We start from the raw sequence: 10984 nt of genomic DNA, 5'->3' as shown, positions 1-10984 counted from the left end.
ACATTTGTGTTCAGTGGCTGTTCTAATACTAATTCACATGTAGGATCCTTCTAAATAGGGAACTCTGGAAGGGTTGAAACCGGGTATCCGCAGAGTGCAGTTCAAAATTTAACTGAGTCACATGCAGATGAGATGTTCTACTGCTGCCATGTTCTGATTTTTCAGTGACAATCACATATAGCAGATGTGTTGAACAGAGCGTTGTTTGTTCACACAGAGCTGACATGGCTGTGGGAAAGGTGTTGAAATATATCTGATAGTGTTAAATTGATTCTAATGCATGTTGACTTAAACACTCTTAGATTTATTTCTTTCAGCATAGAATAGACTACTAAGTGCCTATAGATAACATATGCAGTTTACTAGTCTGTTATTACATTATTACCACATCTATACACCCTCCCAGTGTTACAACTACTTCCTCTATTTGACCACAAGGCAGGAAGTCAGGTGATGTACTTCCTTCTATCCAGTTGAACCACCAGGCCTCTGCTGTGATCCTCCAGTCTGAGCAGACTGGGTCACATCCCCTCTTTATTGTCTTTCAGATACACTATTCATCTTTTATTATATAATACGCTATTCAATTATCTGCCTCTGGTTTTGATCAAGAGTCTCTCTCTGTTGGCCCCTTTGCCTTTAAGGCAAATGCTTAATCTTGTCTGTCACTGTCCCTTCCTCCCTGCGTCCGTCCCTCTGTCTCTGTGCTTTCTTTTCATCATCCCTCATCCCCTGTATCATTGATTTAACCTCACTTTGTAGGACTGGCCTTCAGTCCCCGCAGACCCTGCTTCCAGAACGATACGTTTCAGCCTTCTCACTGGCAACTTGGAAATGATACGCCTCACTCTGAGACAGCAACAGGACAGCCTCTAGTGGTGTACCTGCGGCACTTCAAGTGATGCTTTTTTTCTCTCAAACCTTAAATGTAGCTGAAAAATAGTGACTGATGTTAACAATCCCATACTAAAAGGCAAAAATACACATGCAAGTGAGGTGTTGCCATTAATGTCAAAGGGTATATCACTATTTAAGGACTGTAACATAAAAAAAAAACCTATAATAAGTGTATTTATTGGTTCCTCAGAGCTCGAAATGCTTAACAGATCAGCTTTGATTCACTGCAATATGCTTTCACTTAGAGAAGTACACTGTGTCAAATCACATGAAACAGACTTCTAAATCAATTTTTTTAAAGTTTAAGAAAAACATATCAATACACCTAAAGGCCGCATCTAAAGATCGACCCAAAAAAGCAGACATGAACAAGTCTGGCTAAATATAGGCCAACGAGAGAAAACAACAGCAACTTTGCAAACTCATAAAGAAGCGGACTTGACTCCCTTGGGCAGATTGTTAAAAAATACCACAATAAGACGCAACAAGATTGCATCATCCAACAGTCAACTCCTACGCTAAGATGAGTTTTATGTCCCACATGAGTAACAGTTTCATGTAAATCACATGCTTGTTGTTTACCAGCAGGAATGCTTCAGAGTAATTTGCCTCTCTGCTGTTAACCTCCCTAATCTTAGAAATACTGTGTCCAGTCATAAATAATGACTAAATCAGCGCTCCGGTTTTCTGACCCATAAAAGTGAAACGCAGCACAGCTCTTAAGGCCCATGCTTGTGTGAGTGTAAGGCTATGTGCATGTGTCAGAGAGATGGATAAGGGGGAAAAGCTCTGCTTAAAACCCAGTAGAGGAGCATTTCGGTGACTGCCTCCCCGTCCTTCTCCTCTGTTGCCTGCCTCTCCCCGCGGTGAAAATGCCTTGTGAAGAGGCCGGATATGAATTCATTTTACACTGAGATGAAGTTATTAATGCCCACCATCTGTTATCGTCAGCTAGCTGCCAGAACAGCAGCGGCAACACAAAGAGGAATGCTGCACCAGTTGGAGAGTTGCAGACGTCAACAGTGAGACACATGATGCCACCTTGGTATTGATGAATAGCCTTTTCTCCTTTTACGGAGCATTTGTTTCTCCATTTCTGCAAAACACAGATTCCAAGAGGGATGATAAGATGAGACTAGCAGTGATAGGGAAGAGTGCAGAAATGTTGTTTTGGTGCAACAGTCATTGTTATTATTTTGGACAAATTTGATTCAAACTGCCATTATTTTGCAAATCCCTTCAGTAAGTGGTACAGGATTATCTCATGTTGCAAACCCTCCCTCTGTGCATATTTAATCACTGCAAGACAGATTTAAAGAGGAAGCAGCAATAAAGAATATATTTTTACCATATTTTTAATTATATAGTCTTTATTTTCGGCATTCTGTGACATTCTATTTGTTCAATGTAATGGTTTTAAAAAGCTGCAACCATTACAAGACTATTTTCCTACTACATTATAGATATGCATTCACACCTTTATGAATAGAACAAGTATGACACGAACACACTAACATCAGCTCTACTTTCTGTACCATCTAATCATGTGACCTCCATCTGCCTGCTGTGATTGGGCTTCACATGAGGATGCCAACTTAGCCATGTACAGTTTCTGCCCCTTAATGTGTACCTAATTTGGTTAGGAAGAGCTTCCTGATGATAAATAAACCATATCACCGTTTTACACCCCGCTGGCTGGTTAATTCATCACCGGGGAAAATGGTGCACATGCAAGCGTGTCATGTTCGATCAACGTGAAGTGTTTGAGGATTTGTTGATGAAGGAGAAATTAGCAAGATGAGGAAACAGAGCTGGAGGTCAAAGGGGCTTGTCACTGTAGATTTAGACTATGACAGTAATCAAGCAAAGGCTCAGTGTTGTTATTGTTGACTGAAGACAAGAGGAAACAATTACGTTTGCTGTTTCCTGATTGGACAAATCTCTGTGCCATGTGTTATTCCCTCGGCCCCCATTCAGTCCCTTCTTTTTCCTTCTCAGGAGACACTGCAGGAATCTGAAAAGCATGCACATTCTCAGTCACATTCACATACAGATCTCCAGTTGTCACCCTGAATTGAGTGTGCAGACTGATGACTCTATCCTTCAAGTGCCATTATTGATCACTCACTTACCATTTACTAATCAACGCAATTAAGGCAAAAACATGCAAACAGTGTTTCTGTAATCAGATAGTATTAGACAAGTAGCAGTTCATTATTCTACACTGATTAAGACCAATTTGCTGGGAATAGAAGGCTTGATTGGATTAAGCTGCTTACGTCAACCGCTTTGAAGAATATTGCTATCAGTCACAAATACAGGCAGGAAAGTCCACTAGTAGAAAGTGTTAAAGTGTATGAAAATGTTCTGTCTGCTCGCTCTGGTAATACCTAACATGTTGTTGCAGGGTTTCCCTAGGGTATTGTAGCCGTAGTTGGGCCACCTCACTTGAAACAAAGACCACCTTCGCTAATATCTCTGACACATTTTTATGAAATATTATATTTGCCATCAACGAGGTAAAAAATAGCAAAGGTACTATTTCAGATCGCAAACTGCATATGATTGTGGGTATTGTTTTGGTCCTTATCTGCTAACTAAACTGATAACAAGAAGATCTGGGAGTGTAAATCTACCGTGATGTCCCCCATTGGTTTGTGGACTACCGTTTTGAAGCCTCAGTTTTGGCATTATGGCTGTCGCTAACTTAGTTTTTTGGAACCAGTGACCATTATGGATGAGAGGGTGGAGCTGGAAAAGATAGTATTGCTACGCTTCTATCCTGATTGGATGTATACCTGTGGACGTGCTGTGGGTTTATTGTCTATTTTACTCTAACTGGCACCATAATTTACAAAATGAGATATCACATCGTATTTAAGAAGACTTAAAACTAGCAATCGAAAACCCAAACTCATTAGGAAAGTGTTTAATGAGGTAATAAATCAAGTGAGGAGTAGGGGCATTTCCTAAAAAGTCTCCATACAATTGAACTTTTTGCAACCTCCTTTTTCAGTATTGACCTTTTTGTCAACCCCTGCTAGCCAATAAAGAGAACGTAGCTTTAACTTATTTATACAGTCTACGGGCCGTACTGATGCAGCATTGCTTTGAGCTAAATGTTCATTTCTGCATACTAACATGCTCACATTGACAATGCTAACATGCTTATGTTTAGCATCTTCATCTTGCTTTAGCGTGTAGTACTAAACACATCGTACAGCTGAGGCTGATGGGACATTTTTCCAAGTATTCAGTCAGAAATTGCGACCTGATGAAGGCACTGGATGAAAAGTCAGAGAATCACCAAAGTAATTATAATTCTTCGTGGAGGGGAAAATAAATGTACCAAATTTCATAGTAATCCATCCAATAGTTGTTGAGATATTTCACCCAAAATCTCACATGTCAACCTCACAGTGGAGCTGGAGAAAAGGTCAGATTATCACAGACAGGCACTAGGATTTATTGTCTGGTGAACATGAATGTCTGCTGACACAGTCTGGACCAAAGTGGTGGACCAACCGACTGACTCTGACATCTTTAGAACCACGTTGCTAGTGTGGCTAAAAACAAACATTCAACTCATTACTTAGGAAGCTTTGAATCCTGATGTGGATCAGCATCTAATTGGGTTACCATATTTATTATTATTTTGTCTTAGAACTTGATGCCAAGTGCAGCGTTTCATTAAGTGGACTGTCCAGACCCTAGTGCTTACCAAATTAGTCATTCATGTTGTTGTCAGTAGTATACCACGGTATCAAGCAATTACACAAATGCATGCATCACATGTGGTTATACTGTCACACTGTGTTACAATGCACTCATTGCCAACAGTGCACAAGAACCAATGCAAACTGAAGTGATTAGATCTGACAGGAAACAATGAATCAGCCTGTGTGGAAAAGTATTGAAATATAATGAAAAACAAACTGGGTTGTTGTAGAAGGAAGAATATTATTAGTGCGAATAGTATGAAAGCAGACAAGTTAACATAGATAAAATACATTTCTACTAGTACATACATACTACTGTGAGTGGTATTCAAAAACGGCAATAAACTCTAAATTCAAGAATTATGACAATAGTAGCACTGTTAAAATAGAGCTATTAGTGTACTATCTTTTGAGAGCAATAAAGAACAAAATTAAACATAAAGGCATAGGACAGTATACTATAAGAAACTGTGATTTTACCCAGTAAGGAAAAAAATATTCCCATAACTCATTCAAAGCCCTATTATACCCAAAAATAACCACTATATCTGCTGACAGTGTAAAAGGATATAAAAGGCATATTCTACTATATACTGTATATTTACTACTTTTCTTTCTCTGTTCTTCATCATTATTATTTTTGTTATAATAAAACCCAAAATCAGATATTGGCCAGCTTATTAAAAGGGCATTTCAGGGCTCGGCTGTCTCATAATCCATACCCAGAAAAATATCCTCTTTTTGCCTGTGCGTGCATTTATGTGTGTGTGTGAGAGAGTGTGTGTGTTTGACAGAGAGATAAAGCAAAAAGGAGTAAGGGTGTGTGTGCATTAATGTGCGGCGGTGGATTTATCCTTTTTTTTCCTCATCCTTCTTAATGCAAAGTGCAGGCACAAAGCCATTAGACCGCAGAATAAGTGAGATGAGTTGGGAGAGTGTAAAAAAAAATAAATAAATAAAGAAGAACTGGGGATACGTGACTCAAACCAAACACACACATCACACCAAAACACATTTCACCTCTCTGTGTGGAAGAGGTCTGAATCTTAGTATTTCTAGCCAGATATCTCCTGAGTCTCATTACGATTGAGCTGATCGTAGCAGGCAAACACAGACAAAACAGAGATGTTTACTCTTGTAATGGGGTCTGTGGAGAAAAACAAAATCACACCACAGGGACAAAGCTTTGATGGTGAAAGTAAAGTTTCATTTCTGCATTTTGTCTCATCTTTTCACTGCTTTAAATGCCATTAGAGGGGATATCTAATTAATGAGGCTGAAATGTGAGAACTGCATGTACTTTTCGCTTTAAAATAAGGGAAAGCAGAAGCTCAGAGTGGGAACTAAAAAGCTTTCCACACTATCACAGAGTAGATAAAGTTGGACTGAACTAAATGAGGGTGAAAGGCTACACAATATTGGACATTAAACTCCACAAATTCCCACTGAACTGTAAAAAGTCAGCAGATAAGATGTCACTGGAACTTAAAAGACCACAAATGAACCACAGTACCCCCATGTAGATACAGATAAAATGGGCATGCAGACTTTGGGGGAGGCATGTTTGATCAGATTGTAATGAGTTGTTTCACCAGCCGGGAACCATCATCAGAGAGGATTTCAGACAAAGATCACTATCAAATGTATTGACATGAGAAGGATTTAGCACGCAATGGAGAATAGGTCATGCTCATTCCAAACAAAGGCGATAATGAGTTATTTTAAATGCATTGTCTATTTGAGGGAGGCTAATTCAGTCCCCGTACACAGAACAAACACTGATCAGTAACCTATTATGTGATTGGAAGTTTAAACTATACAATCTGAGGTGATAATGTGGTAATTCAGAGCCTCCATTGTTGCTACAGTATCAATTCTGTGGGGGTTTTTTTCAACAAGAAAATCATGACAATTAATTCATTTCTGTAATTAATACAAACTGGTGTGTTACATATATTATCTGTTCATCCATATGCAACAGAATAACTGTACACTGGTCAGTCATACAGTTTGCTCGCTGAGACCCAATACACCGCAAAAGATCAAAAAGTAAAAGCACAACAGCTAGCTAGCTTGTTTGTCAAGTGTACCATTCCACATTATATCACCAATTTATAAGTGTAAAATGCATTATGGTCACTATTTACACTTTGTATTAGCTATTCAAGAAGTACCACAGCTAGTAGCTGCATTTACCTACTTACAGAGGCCTGTGAGCCACTAAGCCTTCATACCCAATATATGGCAAGCGGATTCACACTGTACAAACCCTGGTACACATATGTCAATCCATCCACCTATCCAACCTCTCTACCCACCTACTCCCACTTTTGCAACAGGCAAAATGCAAGAATAAAACTATGTCCTAGAACACGATGAACTCACATTATGTCACTATACCTGTGTAACTGGAATTAACATTTACTTTGCTTATTACAGTGGTGGAAAGTAGCTAAGCACATTTACTCAAGTACTGTACAGTTTTGACGTACTTTTATTTTGATGCTACTTTATACTTCTACTCCACCAATATAGTTGGGGCCTTTATCACCCTTTATATTTTTATGAAACAGGTCCACCGAAGTGAGACTCCTCTCTAAACATCATATTAATTATCTCATGGTCCCTTAAATTTATCTTTTGGCCCTTTGGACGGCCCCTAACCCTATGGTTGGAACTTGGGAATCATTGGATCCAACTACAAAACTGTATATAAACTACTACTCTATATCTTTTACTACTAAGGGAGTATTTTGTTTATTTTTGTATCTGTACCTGTGCTCAAGCAAAGGATGTAAATGCCCAGTTTTGGCATGGGAAACTTGGTTGTAAGTTAGCCAAGTGGGTGTGTAACTTGAAAGGTCACTTATTCGATACATGGCACAGAAAAAGTATCCATTAATAACCAAGTATCCTTCGACAGATCAGTGAACCCAAGCCTGCACTCACATTCTGTCAGACCCTGAATTCAAACTTTAGCTACATTTATTAAATGTTAATTTGACTGTAATCTTGGAAGTAAACTACACGGCAGAACAACCAGGCAAAAAGAGCTGGAGATGACAGGGAAGAGGGGGGTGTTAGAAACAGGAAAGAAGGTGTTGAGTCCATGGGGCTTACAATTAAGGTGTTTAACTGATACTTTTATGCAAAGAGACTTACAATGAGTGCAATGAACCCAACATCTCAAGTATAACAAGTAGGTATTACTCAATGATACAATATGATAACAGAAAACTAAACTATATTAAAGCTTGTGTTACAAAATGCAATAAAGTAACACTTACAAAATGATTTGGCATAAAACCATTCTGACATTGCCTCTTAGTAACATAGTCATGTGTGAAAGACAGAAATACTGTGTAAGGAGGCAGTAGCAGCTAAGGAGAAAAGAGTGGATAAAGTTTTGAAGTGGCAGAGCGGGGCTGTGTGGTAGTCCTGTAGGGAGGCTGAGTCAGTGGATGAGCTCTTCATCCCAGTGGGCTCTAGTTCTCATCGACACAGCGTGATGTAAATGTCACCTCCACCAGACTCACTCATTAAGGCCACACAGCTGGATAGATGCCAAAGCTTGGATTGACATTCAAAAGGAGAACTAGTCAGGACTGCGATAAGAGAGCTATAAAGATACAGTATATATCTGTATATATATATATTAAATGGGAAGAGCATAGTTTAAAAAAAAAAAAAACACCAAAAAAGTGCACCAATGAAACAACGGATGAGAGGTTTTATTGCCCCGTCTTTGCAATAATCACTACAGAGGCTTGTATTCAAAGCGCTTTCTGTCCGACAAAGCTCTTCTTCTATGCAGAATCCCTGGCCATGCTCTCAGGTTGATGAATAAGGATTATACATCACTATTTGTATTGATTTCAGATTATGTTGGAGTTCTCTGCACCAACAAACACACAGGCAGGACCACCGGTCAATAAATCAACCTCATGTTATATTCATGTACACCTCAACCAGTGTTTTACCTCCTGCGCCGTACTGTACTACACTACAGTTTGCCGCACAAGATGGTATGCAATAGCTGAGACACAGATATTTCGGGTACAGAGCACTTTAAACATGAAAGCGCACACATACTTAATATATTAGTATAATGTTAAGGTGGAGGTTACTGGTGAAAAAAACATCCTAAGCACAATAACCAGGTTACAGGTTACAGGTTATTATGTTCAGACATGATAGCAATATGACCAAAGATATAATACGTAGAAATCTGAGAAAAATTCAGGTTTCAGGCTAGCTAACCGTTGAACATCTTAGTGATCTACAACAGTCCTAACTGGGTCTGTTTACAACGTGCTGCAGAGGACACAATGAGGATAGCAGTGACTACAGTCAGTGTTTCCACACTGGCAGTGATGACCCGATCTTGTCCAGACAAAATGTATGAGCTAACTTGGGAGCAGAGAAGAGGGCAAAAGAAGTCTAGCAGACAAAGAGACAGTAGTATCTATTTATGTGAAATCCACCTGATCTAGAAAATCCTATTTAGAAATAGCGGGACACCATAAATTGAAATAAAAAGTACATTTAAGGTTATTTCTTTCCTGTATATCAGCTTTGCTATATAGGTTGTTCAGACTTTGTACCCCAATATCTCATTTGCATATGGACCCTTATAATACATCAGTAGTATAAGTCACACATGGACAGTAGATACAAAAACTTATAATTAACTTATAATGGGAAAACGAGGGGGAATTAGACAGGCAAATGTATTCACAAGAACGACAACGGAGTATTTTCACATTCCTGGAGTAAACAGCCAAATAAAAGCAGCCCTCCAAAAAAAACTGCTTTGCTGAGGAAGTGTTTCAGCACCATGGACAGCGGCAGCAGCGGGTCAATCCGCTCGGTCTGCGTTTCAGCACCACGGACAGCGCCCGACGTCTGCTTCATCCCCTACCGTGAATATCTGGCGACGTTCAGGCGGCGGGCAGGAGGAGGCGGGCGGTGAACGCCGACAACACGACCAAGGTATGACCCCGGTGAAATGTATCCCCCCCCCCCTCGCCGCAAGATGGATCATCTGGGGTAACACACCCATAGTTTTATTTAGCACTCGATTTCAACAGCAAAAGCATTCTCGCGCCCTCGAAGATGAATGATGGGGGGTGGGGGGGTTTCGCTGGCAGGTGAAACCACACACCTGAGTATGTTTGGGACAAAAAAACACCAAAGACAGTATGATGATTACGGAAGATGCCTGACAGAAACAGGTCGGCTGTGGGAGGGGAGTGAGGGGGGTTGTTGCCATAATGTAAACAAACAGTACCGACATCACATCATTATGATCAACATCCAACAATAGTGTGAGTGTGAGATGTGTGTTAATACTGACTGAAAGATGTTAGACAGCCACCTGAAGCGTGCGTTGCTTAATACAACGGAGCTAAACTGACGCGGTCAGTGTGATTGACAGACAGCCAGACAATTGAGGGCCCAGATGGACGCAGAAGTTAGACAACTTGTGCTGTTGAAAGGGAGAGTTGCAGATGTAACAGCAAAAAGGGCATTAAGTACGATTATTCTTTTACGAACTCCTGGAACACACATCTTGCCATTTTAAAAGTCAGTACTGGTGGAAGGAAGACCTTGGCTCGCGTTCGAGAATTTGACCAGTTTACAAAGATTGGCTCTATGCGGTGTAATCGGACAAAGAAAGGTTGAATAAGTTGGTGTGCGGAGCGGCTCCACTTCTCTCCTGGCCTTGCGCTCTCTATAGTGGCCCGAGCGCTTGTACGTGTCGTAGTGCGCTCGCAGACTGCTGGCGCTGGATGCTTGGCCCTCCTCGCCGCCGGCTGCTGCGTCTTCCCCTCCACATTGGTGAGAGAATATGAGTCGAACATCCTCGCGCAAGGGTGATGGGGGAAAGGAAGGAGTGTGTTGATCATGTGCCAGGAGTGAATCTCTCCGTACAATGAAGTGGATGAGCGCATTGTGCGACTATTTTGTACCCCCCAATAAGATTAATTACCATCGACAGCTATCAACACCTCAGAAACTGAGAATAACAGACTCGTTTAGACTGCCTGTCTCAGCTGTAACTCATAGTCATACTCATAATGCAAGTGGTGTTAGAGAATGTAGAGACAAAGAGCAATTAGTTCACTCACTCGTCTATCTGATGGCGATCACACAATGAGTAGCATGTTGCTGATACTCTCTCTGGTGCATTACGATAGACGATTGCTCCTAGTTCAGTTGAGATCTCTTCAAATCACTCCTAAGTCTGCGGTCAGGATTCACAATCACGTTACATTTCAGGCTCACTGGTCGGGTCTCACCGATGCTGCAGCGACGCAGTATCCCCACACTCTTTTCTCTCTCTTTCCCCAACTATTCTTCTCTCT

The 10984-nt window shown here is 40.5% G+C and overlaps 1 protein-coding gene across 1 annotated transcript in view; it reads right to left on the bottom strand.

Annotated features, from left to right (window-relative positions):
- The window catches only part of dpp6a (dipeptidyl-peptidase 6a), a 122746-nt gene that overhangs the window by 111014 nt on the left and 748 nt on the right, over positions 1-10984 (bottom strand). The gene's annotated exons all lie outside the window — the stretch shown is intronic.

This window comes from Morone saxatilis, unplaced genomic scaffold (genome assembly GCF_004916995.1).
Source record: "Morone saxatilis isolate NCDOM2014 unplaced genomic scaffold, NCSU_SB_2.0 Contig0, whole genome shotgun sequence".
NCBI lineage: Eukaryota > Metazoa > Chordata > Actinopteri > Moronidae > Morone > Morone saxatilis.
This window is presented reverse-complemented; position numbering and strand designations above follow the sequence as displayed.